Source organism: Salvelinus sp. IW2-2015, linkage group LG31 (genome assembly GCF_002910315.2).
Source record: "Salvelinus sp. IW2-2015 linkage group LG31, ASM291031v2, whole genome shotgun sequence".
Classification (NCBI taxonomy): Eukaryota; Metazoa; Chordata; class Actinopteri; order Salmoniformes; family Salmonidae; genus Salvelinus; species Salvelinus sp. IW2-2015.
Genome location: NC_036870.1, coordinates 10,036,267 through 10,054,247, shown reverse-complemented (window position 1 = coordinate 10,054,247; position 17,981 = coordinate 10,036,267). Strand labels below are relative to the sequence as shown.

Sequence of the window (17,981 nt, the reverse complement as noted above, 5' to 3'; positions counted from 1 at the left end):
GTGGAGATGAGAGGCCGAGACCGAGGACCGCGTGGACAACAGTGGATGCATCAATTCAGGCTACAAGTGTAGGCCTAATGACAATGGCAGAATGTCATGACAATACATGTAGGTGTTTAGTAACAGGTGTCTCTTTCCATTCATCAAATTGCGGCTGCATAGTGCACTGTTGGGGTTTGGTTGCTGAAATTATTTAGTGAGTGGATGAATGTGCACGGATAGCCTACAGGAGCACCTTTGTTAAGCGATTGTTTGGCAATCAGATGAAAATATCATGACTTGTTTAGTTCATGCCACATTAAGAGGCATAGGCGGCATATCCATAAGTCTAGAGGAAGCTACGCTTTCCCTAAAGTAAATTGAATTGCTAAAATTATGTAGCTTATTTAGCTTACTCCTGTCTATACAGAAAAAAATAAACTCACTCAAAATAGGCTACTACGCCAGAAAGTATAATTTGACCATAGAGGATCTGTAARGATTCTCGTGGGCTGAAGGAAGAGTGGACCAKGGTGCAGCGTTTAAAGTGTTCATAATTTAATCCAAAAACAGGAGAAGAAAGCGAAACAGTTCTGTCTGGTGCAGACACAAAAACAGAAAACAACTACCCACAAAACACAGGTGGGAAAAGGCTACCTAAGTATGGTTCTCAATCAGAGACAACGATAGACAGCTGCCTCTGATTGAGAACCACACCCGGCCAAACACATAGAAATAGACAACATAGAACAAAAACATAGAATGCCCACCCCAACTCACGCCCTGACCAACCAAAATAGAGACATAAAAAGGATCTCTAAGGTCAGGGCATGACAGGATCATTAGCTTCTTTTWAAAAAAMCTGTGGAATGTTTTAAATCACATAGCCTACAGTCGGAAGGGCCCGCAATTTGGGCAGCCTGCGCTGCAAATATCAAATAGATGATTGTTGGGTTGCGAATGTCAGTGAAAAGCAGAAAGATCCAGAAAGGCATATCGCAATATTTAAATATACAATCGCGGAAAAACWGTTTGGAAAGCAAATGGCTGTTGCTGTAAAGAGAGACAATGAAAAGACTCCATTCTGTCTTTTAGTCAGGCTATCAATATTTTCTACTTAAATGAGCCAACAGTAGACTAGCATATTGGCACTAGCAGAGAACCTCGGCCATATCCCCGGTGAGTGTGCATATTCACTGTCTTTGTCATTGGGTCAGTGCCACATTTCTTCCTCCAGGTTAGTTAGATGTCATATTCTATTTGTGTCTCCCCTTTTTGTAGGCCAATTAAATGGATCGGCCAACATTGTTTTTATTGGCCTGTTTGCCAGTGTCAGCAGAGTAGGCTACCCTGTCATTTTTGTAGTATAAAAAAAAAAGTGTGTGCGAACTTGGATGTCCCGCACCGGTAAGAAATGTTATCTACTTTCACCCCTGCCCTAACCCCTAACCCTTAGCCTWGCTAACGTTAGCCATTTCATCCCTTTTGCAAATTCGAAACATATAATACGAATTGTAATTCGTAACAAATCATATGAAATGGGTGATGGACTTCCACAAATTAGTACATACCATAGGAAACGTAACATATCAAACTAAATGGAGTGTCATTTACAGTACATACAGAATAATAAAAAATGCTCTGAGACCAGGTTGCAGGAGGTGCAGCCCAGGCTATAGTTTTCTGATAGTGGATATCATTTTGTTTCAAAGGTAAAAATTCAACATATTTTATACAAGGTTTGTCTATGTTGAAAATTCATACAATGATGACATAATCCTGTGGCAGAATTTCCACAAGAATGTCACGTCACAATACGTTGACAAATTACATTGAAACAACGTTGATTCAACCAGTTTGTGCCCAGTGGGGAGACAGCCTCAGCAGAGGACACAGCGAACACACACATTGGGAAACTATAGGCTGAACCTGACTTACTTTGGCTGAGCTGTTTCCTGTGGTTTTCTTCAAACTGATCATAGATCAGCTGGAAGAGGTTTGACTAAGAAATAGATGCTATAAGTCATATAACAACATGATTTACCAGTTTTTTTTACCAGCTTACAGATCAGTGGAGCCCCATGTTGAAACAGACATGATACCTGCATTTTTACTGATGATCCTGTACTGGAGCACAGGTAGGATTGTATTAAACCTATATCCACCTGTGTTGGCAAATGTAGGACTGTGTTATCCTACCTCTGTAGTTCATGTATTTTCATTATCTTGTTCACTGAATGCCAATACTATCAAAGCACATAGCCAAAATGTACTCATGATTCGATGGTTTTAAGCATAACATTTTTTACAGGATATTGATTGTGGGAAATGTGTCTAGATTAGTGGCATTAAAAAGCACACACATCAGCCACACACACACACACACGAACCACACACACACACACACACACAACACACACACTACACACACACACACAACACACACACACACACACACCACACACACACACAAAACGACACACAATTACTGACACTGCGCTCTTAGAAAAAAGGTTCCAAAAGGATTATTCAGCTGTCCCAATCGGAGGTCCCTTTTTTGACTCCAGGTAAAACCCTTTTGGGTTCCATGTAGAACCCTCTGTGGAAAGGGTTCTACATAGAACCAAAAAAGGGTTCTGCCTGGAAGCAAAAGGGTTCTACCTGGAAACTAAAACGGTTCTTCAAAGGGTTATCCTATGGGGACAGCAGAAGGACACTTTTAGGTTATAGATAGCACCTTTCTTTCTAAGCGTGTACTGCTGATAAAATAACTCTGGCACAAAATGTGTCCTCACCAACCATTGTATTTCCCTCCCTGGTGTTTACAGTTGAAGGTCAATTCAGAGTGGTGAATGGGACCAGCTCCTGTGCTGGAAGAGCAGAGGTGTTTTTATTTGGACACTGGAGGACTGTAATGTGGAAATTCTTGGGCCATGCAAGATGCTAATATTGTGTGTAGAAAGATGGGCTGTGAGAATGTTGTAGCTGCACTTGGCATACCTCATTTTGGAGAGGGAATTGAAGGATACCAAATAGAATTTATTGCTTGCTCACCACTGGATTCTACTCTTGAGAAGTGTGACTTCACCTTTACTGCAGGTGATGGTTGTCYTAATTATGCTAATGTAAAACCTGCTTACCTGGTAATGCTGTTGGACTCCCCTGCTCAGGTAAGAATTTGTTTATCAGTCAGTCAATCACACACTCACGTTTTTTCTCTCACCTGGAGTGAATATGAGAAGTATTTAAAGTCCAAAAGTATATGAAGAGTTTATTTCTAAAATSCTATATCCACAACAACAAAAAGTATTAATAGATTTTAGGTCTGTATTAAAATGTTATTTTTTTGCAAAACGCTATATATCCATTGTTTGGCTGGAATGTAATGTTTTTATACTGTATATTTGACTGTGATATGTGGTTGTTTCACCTAGCTATCTTAAGATAAATGCACTAACTGTAAGTCGCTGTGGATAAGAACATCGGCTAAATGACTAAACTGTTACATTTAAATGTCTTAAATACAGATCTCATATTACTGAATTTAATCATTTTTCAAGCCTAGCAGTACTACCTATTTCTCTGAGAGTGAGGCGGATATACTGTATAGCGTTTTGCAACAAAAAAAAACAGGATTATTTGTCTCTCTGAAATGAAACCATTAAGTGATAGATTTAAAACAAATACATCTCAATTAGCAGATTTGGTTCCTTTGAAGTTGTGGGAACGTACAATTTTGGTTTCCCAACGAAACCATACGTTTCCTCACTGGTAAAACTGAACGTTTTGTAAACGTTCTGACCACAGAAGTAAAGAAAATTGCCTGTCATGGGAAAATAAAGTACCAGCCAAAAGGTTGGACACACCTACTCATTCAAGTGTTTTTCTTTATTTTTACAATTTTCTACATTGTAGAACGACTATTCCCAAACTGGGGTATGCGCAAAGCCGTGGGGGGTACGCCAAATAAAAATGTTAATCACATTTTCAAACAGTCCATTTAGATTTTCCAACGGGGCTATACATTTGGGTGATGTTTTTTTCTTGCCTGAGTAGCCTCGTTTCACTGTCAAAAATACAATTAAACCATCTAGTGTTCAGCGAAATTACATTTCATGTGGCACTGACCCAACAATGATAAAGAGTGAATATGCGCACTCGCCTAGAATATGGCTGATGCTGGTGCCAATAAGGCTGTACTGTTCAATCAATTAAGTTAAGAATTTTGAAAACTATAAAAGACTGATTCGTTTTTTCATTGTCTTCACTTTATAGCCATAGCCATTTGTTTTCCAAATTATCAATTGTCAACAATCATCTATGTGGCAATTTGAGCTGGCGCCGGCTGACGTTTTACGGGCTCCTAACCAGTTGTGTTATTGTGTGTTTTTTATTTGTAACTTATTTTGTACATAATGTTTCTTCCACCGAAGCTTACGGACAATGTCAAACGTGATATAGCGAAGCACCTGAGTGAACTGGGTGCACAATTACGCAGGTACTTTACCGAAACGGACGACACAAACAACTGGATTCGTTATCTCTTTCATGCCCTGCCTCCATTCCACTTACCGATATCTGAACAAGAGAGCCTCATCGAAATTGCAACAAGCGGTTCTGTGAAAATGGAATTTAATCAGAAGCCACTGCCAGATTTCTGGATAGTGCTGCGCTCAGAATATCCTGTCTTTGCAAATCGCGCTGTTAAGACACTGATTCCCTTTGCAACCACATACCTATGTGAGAGTGGATTCTCAGCCCTCACTAGCATGAAAACTAAATACAGGCACAGACTGTGGGTGGAAAATGATTTAAATGACTGAGACTCTCTCCAATACAACCCAACATTGCAGAGTTAAGTGCATCATTTCAAGCACACCTTTCTCATTATCCTGTGGTGAGTTATTCACAATGTTTGATGAATAAATAAGGTTTTACATGTAAGATGGCTAAATAAAGAGCAAAATTATTGATTATTATTTGTGCCCTGGTCCTATAAGAGCTCTTTGTCACTTCCCATGAGCCGGGTTGTGACAAAAACTTACACTCATCCTTATGTTTAATAAATGTATCGTATAGTGTGTGTGTGGCAGGCTTACAATGATGGCAAAAAACAACATTTGAGTGTGCTGACCCTGGTACGCAGCTGGAGGTTGAATGTTTGAAGGGGTACGTACGGGACTATAAAAAGTTTGGGAACCACTGTTGTAGAATAATAGTGAGACTGTATTTTAGATTCTTCAAAGTAGCCTTTGCCTTGATGACACCTTTGCACACTCTTGGAATTATCTCAAACAGCTTTGCCTGGAATGCTTTTCCAACAGTCTTGAAGGAGTTCCCACATATGCTGAGCACTTGTTGGCTGCTTTTCCTTCACTCTGCGGTCCAACTCATCCCAAACCATCTCAATTGGTTTGAGGTCGGGTGATTGTGGAGGCCAGGTCATCTGATGCAGCACTCCATCACTCTCCTTCTTGGTGAAATAGCCCTTACACAGCCTGGAGGTGTGTTGGGTCAGTCATGTTGAAAAACAAATGATAGTCCCACTAAGCGCAAAACAGATGGGATGGCGTATCACTGCAGAATGCTATGGTAGCCATGCTGGTTAAGTGTGCCTTGAATTCTAAGTAAATCACAGACAGTGTCACCAGCAAAGCACCCCCACACCATCACACCTCCTCCATGCTTCACGGTGGGAACCACACATGCGGAGATCATCGGTTCACCTACTCTGCGTCTCACAAAGAAATGGAGGTTGGAACTAAAAATCTCAAATTTGGACATCAGACAAAGGACAGATTTCCACTGGTCTAATGTCCATTGCTCGTGTTTCTTGGCCCAAGCAAGTCTCTTTGTCTTAATGGTGTCCTTTAGTAGTGGTTTCTTTGCAGCAATTCAACCATGAAGGCCTGATTCACATAGTCTCCTCTGAACAGTTGATGTTGAGATGTGTCTGTTACTTYAACGCTGTAAAGCATTTATTTGGGCCGCAACTTCTGAGGATGGTAACTCTAATGAACTTATTCTCTGCAGCAGAGGTCACTCTGGGTTTTCCTTTCCTATGGCGGTCATAGCGCTTGATGGTTTTTGCGACTGCACTGGAAGAAACTTTCAAAGTTCTTGACATTTTGTAGATTGACTGACCTTCATGTCTTAAAGTAATGATGGACTGTCGTTTCTCTTTGCTTATTTGAGCTGTTCTTGCCATAATATGGACTTTGTCTTTTACCAAATTATGCTATCTTCTGTATCCAGCCCTACCTTGTCACAACACAACTGATTGGCTCAAATGCATCAAGAAGGAAAGAAATTCCACAAATTAACTTTTAACAAGGCACAYCTGTTAATTGAACTGCATTCCAGATGACTACCTCATGAAGCTGATTGAGAGAATGCCAAGAGTGTACAAAGCTGTCATCAAGGCAAAGGGTGGCTGCTTTGAAGAATATATTTCATATTAATATATATTTTGATTGTTTAACACTTTTTTGGTTACTACATGATTCCATATGTGTTATTTCATAGTTTTGATGTCTTTACCATTCTTTTACAATGTATAAAATAGTAAAATTAAAGAAAAACCCTGGAATAAGTAGGTGTGTCCTACTGGTACTGTACATTTTTAGGTTTCAGGGAGGTTCTGAGATCATTTTACTATGGTTTCCTGAAAGGTTTTATTAACATTCTAAGAATGGAAAWTATAGGTTATTTTGAGGTTTTTGAATAACTTAAAACCTTTACCGAATGTTTAAACAAGACTTTTAATAACACTGCTAGCTCAGTTTGGGTTTACTGTTTTGAACTCCAAGCATAGAGAGGAGACATGGAACTGAATTTGCTTAGGCATTAATCATGCAAACACATGTATTTTTTTTGTGTGGAATGGCGTTAGTGAGAAGCTGTTCATTTTATCCTATTGAAACAGACTCTATTTCAAGGAAACAAGCACTCATTAAGATCAGGTGTGGCCAATTAATTAACACAGAGAACAGAATGTATATGTCTTTAAATAACATTCTTACAACGTTCTTTGAACATTACTAATGTTTTTTTGTGGTTTATATGGAAAMATTTTATTAATGATCTCAGAACATAACTTTAAATAGAACCAAAACATTGTCCTGAATTACTGACATTCCCACAGAAGAACGTTGTTTCTTAACGTTCTCTAAACTGTTTGAGAACATACCCAGTGTCAAACTAGTTGGAGAACATTCCTAGAACATTACCAAGATTGGAATGAAATGTAACCATGTTTTAACTTTTAGGAAACATTCTGTTAAAGTAATGAAATGAAACGTTATTTTTGTCAAGTTCCTTAAATGTGCTGAGAATGTTCAAAAGGCAATCAACTATCCTGCACCATTCGCAGAAAGTTGTGGGAAGGTATAAGCATAGGATAACCACGCTCTAAGAAACCTATGGTTCTCAGAACGTTATGTACTAGCTGGGATGACTGTCATTGAACCCCACATCATGATTAGATAATGAAAAACCCACCAATCTCTTTTCTAAGTTCTTTAAACAATAAAATCAAATTGACCAACATTCTGAAAATGTATATATAGCGCTTTGGAAAGAAAATCTTAATTTGGACGGTGACACATCTTTGGGTGTTTTAACTCCGTACTCCAGTACTTTGGATTTTAAATGATACAATGACTATGAGGTTAAATACTGAATGAATTGTGAATAATGATGAGTGAGAAAGTTACAGAGGCTCAAAGATCATACCCCCAAGATATGCTAACCTAACATGTACCTTTACAAATAACAGGGGAGGTTAGCGTTTAGGGGGGGATATTTATTCCTCTCACTTTCTCACTCATCATTATTCACTCATCATTCATGATTATTTGTAATCATGGTAGCATCCATATTCATGTAGAAGTGTTTACAATCATATTCTATTCTTATTTACAATAAAAGTCTCTCCAAAATTACACAATACATTATTTACCATTAATTGCTATTTGGCACAAAATAATCTGAAACACAACCAAAACTAACTGCAAATGAATCGAATACATTTGTAGAGTTACAAGCTTGATATAGTCATTGCATGCTAGGAATATGGGACCAAATACTAAACTTTTGACAACATTAATGCACAAGTGAATTTGACCAAATACTTTCGGTTCCCTAAAAGGGACTATGTGCAAAAAGTGCTGTAATTTCTAAACGGTTCAACCGTTATGGATGCAAATACCCTCAAATTAAAGCTCAGTCTGCACTTTAACCTCATAGTCATTGTATTATTTCAGAAGTGCTGGAGTACAGAGCCTAAACAACAAAAAATGTGTCAATGTCCAAAAAACGTTTGGACTTCGCTGTCGGGGTGTTTTGTTGGTGAGAATATATGAATAAACAGTATGTAATTTTCTTTCCAGAACCTGCTGATGTGAGGCTAGTGGGAGGAGGCAGTCGCTGTGCTGGTAGAGTGGAGTGGGACAAACTGGGAGAGGGGAATATGTCGGCTGTGTATTTCTGGAAATTGAAGGGTGTCGCTGATGTAGTTTGTAGACAGCTGGGCTGTCGTTCCACTGTTTCAACACTGCTTAGATACCGCACTGGAGGGTTTGAAGTTTACTGTAATGGACTTGAACATGCACATCGGGAGCAAAGCCTCAAGGCCAACCTTGGTGACTCCATTAAAGGTGATCTGCTCCGGTAATACTAAAGTTGTTGTATTCAGCTGATTTTTAATATGTTTACATKCAACTTACTTTACACCTCTCACGGTTGAACTTGTATGGCTGCTTTGCCGCTAATAATGATGAACTCGTAATAATTCAATAGCAATGCTACCTCAAGTATCACACACAATGCTTTTGTATTTGAATGTAATTTCAGTCACTATAGGCTCATCACAGATTTTGCCCTGTAAGGGAGGCTGGCTAGCACGGTTACATGCTGATGTTATGGTTATATCTACAGTATATGATGAAACTAGTTAAAGCGACAATCAGCAGTTTAAACAATAACAAACCTCCTCCCTCACTTGTTTCGATCAAAAACTGAGGGATGAGGTTTGGGGAAATGTAACCACTTTCAAATTCTTATACAGAGCTATGGATGCAAGGACTGACCGTCTAAGATATCAAAATGTTAGTTTAACCATGTTTTGAGGCTATATAGTGTTTGTTTGCGTTAATCTTATTTACAAACAATGGAATAAAACAAGCTTATATTTTGGGTTCTGATGGGGTTTGTCTGTTGAACTAAGCTCATGAGGCATTTAAAAGTCATATTCTTCAAGAATCAATGTGTACATAGCATGAATTTATTAGTGAAAAAAATGGATGTAGCAACTGCTGATTGCCCCTTTAAAGAGGTTTTTCTTTTTCTCTTTTTATAGAGTTCCTGCTTAAGCCTAATATCTCCCTGACCATCTCAATGGGAGTGTTCTCCAGGGGCCACCAGGGGACTCTAGAGGTGTTCAGGTGCCACAGCTTCACTATCACCTGCTCCATTCAGCCACAGTACCCAGGAGGCTCCCTCATCACATACCCTGACTCCAACATAACCCAGACTTAGCCAGCTGTCAATCACTCTGCTGCCTTCCTCTTCCCTGCTGCAGATGACTCCCACCAAGGGAACTACAGCTGTGTTTATGAGATTTATGTTTTTTCTCATAACTTCTCCTCCGAGAGTGATCTCCTCTCCCTGACTGTCACAGGTAACTGAACATGAACCATACTTAGAACTTTGACATTAACAGATTTTCCACGGATGAATCTGATGCTTAGCAATCCACTAATTAAATGTGTTTCTGCTGCAGCCTCTCCTCTGACAGCTTTCATCATCAGACTGGTTGTAGTACTTCTGATGTCACTGACAGCCAACACCGCCATCTATCTGTACATCAAGGTAAAGACATGAAAAAGTGACAAGTCAGGTGAACAAAATTAATATTTTAGAAGTCTTGGTTTAATCACTGAAAAAAATCAGTTGGATTTTTTTACATTACTGACTCTTGGTGTGTGTTTTCTGAGACCACCAGGAGGCGAGTGGAAGGGGTGAATTTGGAGATGGTTTCCCTGAGGACCAGAGCTGAAGCCGGACCTGGAGAGAGCAGCCCAGGTGACAGACTAGGGTGAAGTTGACTGAAAAGTCAAAGTGGGGTCCATGGCACATCCAACTCTGACYTCACCCCATTGAAGTTGAAATGTAAAATGTTTCAAATGTAGTTGAAGTCATTTCAAATGTATAAAGGTTAAGGTTAGGATAATGGTTAGGTTAGGGTAGGCGTCCCAAGATTCCCGGATAGCACGAACTGAAGTTGACCGTAGAGACGCTGAACTTAGGTCCGTTTTTTGTTTTCCAGATACCATGGGACTGGTGTAGACTTGATGGGATTTTATCCAAACCCAATGAAATTAAATGAGTGTTAAGTTTCTATTGGTTGTGCTATGGCTGCACTTCCTTGCAATTTATTTTATTATTATCATCATGTTTTAACTGCATTATGTGATACTTCTCATGTTATTTCATAAACAATTGCTCAGTACAGTACTATTATTGTTTGCCTAGAGAGTGCTATTTGTGCAATGTAGAATAATACATTTTATAAATAAAGGTTTTGTGTCACTCCAACTGTACTGTTGTCATAATTGCTGCCAGACGTAAGAGTTGGCAAGAGCACAGTTAGCATTAGCCTAGCTTAGCTGAGCCATGTGATCATTATGTCAGTGTCGGGCTAGGTTGCCCCTAGGTGCTGCTCTAATATCGACCACCAGCTGTCTCCACTGCTCCCCTCTAAGCCCCACTCGACTTGAGTGGCCGCTTGTGCTTAACCCTGGGTAGCCAACTGACCGCTCAAGATACAATACCTAAATCCTAATCTTAGTCAGGTTACATCTGTGTTACTGTAGATATCAGTCTTAGTGTGCCTGTTTTGAATTCAACTCTTCAGATTAATAACAAATACACTTAATTTTATTCATGTAAAGCATTTTGATTCCATTCATATATAGCTACTAATCAAAAACAGAAAAAGTCACATCAACTAATTTGATAAGTGTTTATTTAAGTGAAAGACTTGATAATACATGTAACATGGAAGCTCATAGTTATGAACACAGTATTTATTACAGGAATTGTTTTGAATAACGGACATTACTTTCCTGTGCTCACTCAAAACTTCCACTCCTTCAGCCTGGGTTAGACCCACATATTGCAGCCAATCTCTTCAGGAAATATTAGGGGCTTCATTGACACCAGCTCAGAGCAGTGAAGAGTGAAGAGAAAACCCTCACAAAACGAGTGGTAGAAACCCCATCAGAGGACACATTCTGTCCACAGAATCCAGTCATGGCTTCAGAGAGCTCAATAACCATGGTGATAGTGACTTAACAACTGTGTGTGTGAGTGAGCGAGTAAGTGAGAGAGAGAGAGAGCATTGTGCGCCCATGTTCCTGTGACTTTTTGCTATTACAAGCAAAATGTGGTCAATAAGCATCTGCATTCAGAAATTGTGTTATTTGTGTGGGTCAGTGCAAATAGTATATGTGTGGGTGGGTTTGAATTCGTGTGTGTGTGTGTGTGTGTTGTAGTGTTTGCGCGTCTCTGTGTGTGTGAAAGCTCTGCGTTAAGGATTAGCCCCAGTGTGTGTCCACCCGTGATTAGCCTGGTCAGTGGGCCTGTTGTGCATTCACTCAGGCCATTAGCATATTAATGCTGCCTCCCTCTTGATCTCTCTCGCTCTCTGCCTCTCTCTTTCCCCCTCGCTCGCTCTCTCTTTCTCTTTTCTTTCTATACATATTGCGCCGAGTCTCACTCGAACTTCCTCCCTGACCATTTTTCTCTCAACTTCATTATTTTGCCTCTCTCTATGCACTCCTAGAAAAAAGGTGCTATCTAGAACCAAAAAGGGTTCCTCGGCTGTCCCCATAGGAGAATCCTTTGAAGAACCCCTGTTGGTTTCAGGTAGAACCCTTTTTGGTTCCATGTACAACCCTTTCCACAGAGGGTTCAACATGGAACCCAAAAGAGTTCTACCTGGAACCAAAAATAGTTATCGTTTGGGGACAGCTCTAGACCCGTTTTGAACCCTATTTTCTAAGAGTGTGCACTGGGTTTGGGCCTGTCTCGACTTTACCAATTTTTTTTCTCTTTCTCTAGTCTTTCCCTCCAAAAATGTAATCTTGCCCTCTATTCCTCCTTCTTCTTTCTCTTCCGAAATCTCTCCCTCCCTGATAATCCCCCTCTCTCGCCCCAAGCCCCCTCTCTCCCCACCTTCTCCAAATCCTTTACTTTCGCTCTCGTTTTCCCTATTCTTCCGTAGCCTGACCCCTGAACTTTGCCAAACACAGGCAAATGCAAACACACACACACACACACACACACACACACACACACTTCAATTCATTCAATCAAATTTTCTCTCACTCTCTCCCCGTTCCTGCTAGAAGTGCGTATCTTTTTAGGACCTTGTCTAAATAGCTGTGAAAGAAAAAGCAACCTAGAAAACAAGGACCGAAGTGCAAACCGGACACATTCAACTGTACTTAACATGATAAGTGCTATTCATCTCTCCATCTCACGACTTCAGCCTCCAAGTAGACTCAACCTCTTGTTCTGGCTCTTAGCCGCCACCGTGAGCCACATTTAGAAGCTGGAGGATAGTAGAGGTGAAAATAAGTATGCAGAAAAAGCCCAGTGTGGTAAAAAAAAAAGAACACATTGGCCATTTACACCAAAATGTTTCCTTCTGTCCCTTCCATGTCTGCATTACCGGAGATTTCACGAGGTCAGGGGCGTGATGTCCATCCACAACTCCTGGTTTCATGGAGACAGACACAAGAATTGCGTTTGGACAATCAGCTCCGGACCCCCTGGGTCAGCACATAGCAGGGATGGAGGGGCGGACGTTTGGATAGACAGAGGACACAGAGAAACGTGTAGGGATGTTAAGGCCTCTGAACCCCTAACTCATCCACCCTTTCCGTGTGTACGTGACACAATGATGAACGCAGGGCAGCATCCCAAGGCAGCAGTAACGTGACCAATACAAAAGCAGTCCCCATTGTCACACGGATCAAAGAGACAAAAGCTCCCTATGATAACTTAGTGCAGCCGAGTGTTAACACATGAGCAGCCAAGGTAAGAGCCGGAAACAAAAGTGAGAATTTGAAACAAAAGTAACCCCCCAAACTGAATTACTCAATGCAACATTTGTCTCTCTATGTGAGCCGTCTCAAAACGAATAATATGTGCGGCTTTCGAAAGACCTCAGCCATTCATTGATGCTCCATGTGCTGCTCACAACTGAAGACCAGCGCAGCATGCCCCACAAAGAGAATTCAAGTATTTAATATACTTAAAGTTTACATTTATTTGTTTGAGTAGATACTATTGAACTAAAAAGTCATCTTTAAAAGTCTTATAAAGACTTGTTTTTCTTTTGAATTCAGAAAAAGCCCTTTCATTTTGACATTTGATTCCGGAAAATGGTGGTTAGCCTCTTATCTTTACAAAAATAAAAAAGGAAATCAGTATTTTTACAGTTACTTCGTAAACTTTTCCCCCACAGAGGATGTTTAGAAGGTTCAATAAAGTTTGTTTCCTTTCCTGAATATCAGCCACTATTGGAAAATATAAGCTAGTCACCCATTTTCACCCATTCATCTTGAGAGGTTTCTTCAAAGTGGTAGTTAGCTGTTGAGTAGCAGGTAGGTTGTTCCACTGTCCTGGCAAGGAATCCAACGAGAGTCCAACTGCTGCATCTGGTCTATGAAGTGGCTCCGTGCCACAGATACGACCTCTAGCCCTGAATTCAGCCTTAACTACAGCTCTTGTATCATAATAGGTCATAACAGGTCACTATAGACCACCTCAAGCATGGTTGCGTTCACATTTGTACAACAATGAAAGTGTACCGATGTGTCCAAGCTATGTTGAGATACATGAATGTACCTTAAAGACAAAAAAAGCAACAAGACCTAGTTGAGGCCTAAAAACCTTGAAAAGTTATTAAAAAAAGAAAGAAAAAAAAGTGAAATAAAACCCTGTTGCTCAAAAGCGTAGAAATTCTCTTGTCTCCCTCAGATGTGTTCTTGTTTTAGCTGTGTTGCCTTTGACGTCTGGCACACTTGTCCTACTTTAGCATCTTAACTCTTGCCTTCTCTGCTCTTGCATCCTTCTCCCTCGCGTTCTCCAACCCTTTCTGCCGTTCCTCCTTCTGTCTTTCGATTTCCTTCACTCTCTCCCTCCTCCCTCTCCCTCTCCCTCCCCCCTCTCTTTCTCTCTGTCGCTCTCTCTCTCTCTCTCTCTCTCCTCATTTCATGCAGCACTGGGGTTACCTAAGAGACTGGGCCTCAATGAAGAAAATCTCTTTTGGTACAATGAACTGGGCGAGAGGCAGAAGGGGAGAAGGGGGGTGGGGGGGGGGGCAGGTGGAGAGAAGGGTGGAATGAGAGGGGAAGATAGTGATGCAGATGCGGGACAGAGGAATACAAAATCCAAAATGGAATAAGTGGCTGCGCTTGTGTGATTTCACCTCAATGGTCCATTTTTCGAGGGTCACCATTGGCGCCCCTTGGTCAGCCTGTTGGGCTGAGCTGTGCTGAAAACATCTCCCACTTTTGAATCTTATGCTGAATATTTAACTAACCTCTCCCTATATCAAAGTGTTTGAAAAATATATCTATATATAAAACTGATATAAATAATATAATAATATAATATAAAACTGAGAGATAATTTCGTTTTTCATAGTGTTGTTTTCGTCTAGGCCTATATGGCTGCATTTATACAGGTGTCCCAATTCTGATCTTTTTTAATTAATTGGTCTTTTGACCAATCAGGTCAGCTCTGCAAAAGATCTGACACACAAAGATCTGAGGTGATTGGTCAAAAGACCAATTAGTGGAAAGAATATCAGCATTGGGCTGCCCGTGTAGATGCAGCCTATGAGATTTACTTTTACAAACCTAATTGTACAGATTTGTGAAATATGATGGTTTTGGAGGGATTCGACAGTTTCAATAGGAGTCATTTTGTTTGTTTGTTTACTCTGAGTGTGAGGTGAAACTGCACTGACGATCAGACTGCTTTATTTAAGGACACGTGTGTGTTCTGACAACACACACTTGTCCTCAACATCAACATGGTCACAGGCCCATTCAACACAACTAAACACATTTGCCCTAGAATTTATTTAATTTGTCCAGTACATTTAAAAAAAAAAATAGTGATACTTAATTTTCTGCAAGCACCTTATTGGTTATGTTAATGATACTATTGTTCTTTCCATTTGATTTGGACTAGCATACAAATCCCTATTGCTCCAGTCTGTCTATGTGAGAAAACAATATGGCTAATCAAAGTTGTTTAGCTAATAATTACAACTAACTAAGTTAGTTACCACTCCCACTCCCTACCATAAATAGCAGCACTGTGAAATAGGATGTTTGGTATGTAGTCAGTCCCTATTGCAGCTTACTGCACTGACAACATGCTCTTCTTATTCCTATGTATATTTTCTGTGCACATGCCAGGATAAATCGGAGATTGCCGCGGTAATGAATTTATCTGATTGCATGACCAGAAGCGCTGCATTGAAATTAATCGAAGGAGTTGTGGGGCGCAGAGTGCAGGGGCTTTGGGGTGTGTGTGAGGGGGTACACAAGTCCGATTTTCAGCGGCTCGAATTAAGTTATTTCCAGAAGCCTGTCCATCTGTTACCGTAGCAGCAGTGACCGCGGCGTTGCCATGGCGAGGTCCACACAAAAGGGTGTGGCGTGGGAACGGGTCCAAGGGTCAGGAGTGAGGGTCTCCGGGTCAGAGGTCACAGCCAGCTGGACAGCACACAAGAGGAGGCGAGGGTGAGAAAAGAGGGAAGGAACGGTTTTGCGCGGGAGCTGGCTGACTGGACACTGCTGGACATTAACATTGAACTGAGTGTTGAGACAAAAGGGGAGGGGACGAGGGAGGGGGCGAGGAGGGTGAGGGGTTCAGTGAGGGGGCCCACTGTCCAGGCTCTATAGGAGGCTCGGCGCATTAGGCCCAATATCCACTGGTGCCTAATCGTGCATATCATTTGACAGGCAATTGACTCTGGCCAATGTCCACGCAAATGTGGCTATTGAGAGCCACAGAGGGTTGTGTGTGTGCCAGATCTGTGCCTAGATAAGTGATGCTCAGGGAAAACAATTGGGTATTTGCGACATTTCATTCAGGTCGCGTTTGAATCAAAAATCCTCACAGACAATAGAAAAGAATGAGAAGGCCAATTTATCACCATTTGCTCAACGTAGCAAAAAGTTCCAGGTGTTTCCAACCTGGAACACATGGACTGCATGGAACTGGTTTGAACACCAAACCACCACAGCAAAGCCTGAATCTCCATTCCCCCACAGGCCTTAAGATTAATTCATTTCATATCAACTGCTTCTAAATCTGCAGTTACCTTATCAGGCCAAGCTAAACGTTCAAGTGTTCAAAATGGTACAGATCTCAAGTGCCAAATTTGAAATGTTTAATTCAGTCTAAACTAACATGGTGAGAAAAAGCTAGAAAATTACCCACTGGCCCAAATAGCGAACCCATTCAGCACTACGATCCAAACGGCAGGTCTTAACTGAATCAGAGGACAACACGTTATGACACACGGATGGGGTGACTAGTTTACAATGCAATTAAAGCTACACCAACACCCCGATAGTAAACAGCACAGCCCAAAGACCCTAATGAGGAGGGGATGAAAGGCCATGATCCATGCGCCATGGCTGACAGTAATAGGATTGAAGGCAGTCATGGGAGAACATGGCAGACCAAGTCCCCGTTTGACACCTTTTGTGAATCGCCAGAAACACTGTTCAGAGCAAGAAGATGAGGGACCAAAGCGTTTAACGTTGCGTTGTAGCTACAGATATGCCCAAAGAGAGAGCGGTGGCTAAGATATGCGACGGACACATTTTTATCAAGAGATTTGACAACTCAATCTTAGATTTCTATTAGTGTTCGGCTATATCCCATCATTTACAGAATAAATAAGGAAATATGGGCAAGTGTGGATGCATCTTTAATGAAATGCCTTAGTGTAGTTTGATCATTCAATGAACTTGATTTGTTATAGATAGATTGTGTCACAGATTTTTGTTTCATTATACCAGGATGTGTATCTCCATTCCAATGATTACCATTTGAACGAGTAAAATATTCAAGTATACCTTTTCAAAATGCTAAAAAAGGTATGTAATAAAACACACAGTACAAAATGTTTAATTAAAGTAGTTTTTGGTATAAATAACATTAATAATAATAATCATTGAATGATCAAACTACACTAAGGCATTTCATTACAGATGCATCCAGACTTTCCCATATTTCCTTATTTATTCTGTAAATGATGGGATATAGCCGAACACTAACAGAAATCTAAGATTGAGTTGTCAAATCTCTTGATAAAAATGTGTCCGTCGCTACTAAGTGAACATTTGACTAGGGTGGAAGTTGGGATTGTCGCTTACTGACCTTTGTTCATGCTAGATGCAGCAATGCCATGACCACATAAATTGTGCCACTTCCACCCGCTCTTTTGAGTTTACAGAAGCAAAGAAAAGAGGGCTATATCTCTAGGAAATGGTAAGTTCCCTGGGTTCAATCTCTTTAAATCTCTACCCATGTTGATGTGACCCAGAGAGCCATTCTGCCCCTCCGTCCTCTCCCCCAGTGCAGGCTGGGAGAAGGACCAAAAATGGTCATTTTACACAATGTGATAGTCACTTCCTGCCAAGATACATAGGGACAGAGTTCAAAGTATTCGGTACACAAATATATTTTACGCCTCCATTTTCAGAGCCCATTTAATGTCTCTGTAGCCAGGAGGATCACTGAGCTGGAGTTGAGTCTCACCTATAGCTTCTATACATGCTGGACTGATATGACACAGCATCCTAAGAAACTTGCTAGCTGGATGTAGATCAAAAAATTGTTTCCAAGGAGTTCAAAAAATGTAACTCAAGTTCTGTCCTCCCTTTTGGTCTTATGGAATTCAA

At 40.7% G+C, this 17,981-nt stretch overlaps 1 long non-coding RNA gene across 1 annotated transcript; it reads left to right on the top strand.

Moving 5' to 3' along the window:
• The first annotated feature begins 8,381 nt into the window (after positions 1 to 8,381).
• LOC112067881 (uncharacterized) lies at positions 8,382 to 10,548 on the top strand. The gene is made up of 4 exons (XR_002893449.2): positions 8,382 to 8,636; positions 9,338 to 9,658; positions 9,761 to 9,849; positions 9,983 to 10,548. It is a non-coding gene; the product is annotated as an uncharacterized lncRNA (long non-coding RNA).
• The last annotated feature ends 7,433 nt before the right edge of the window (positions 10,549 to 17,981 follow it).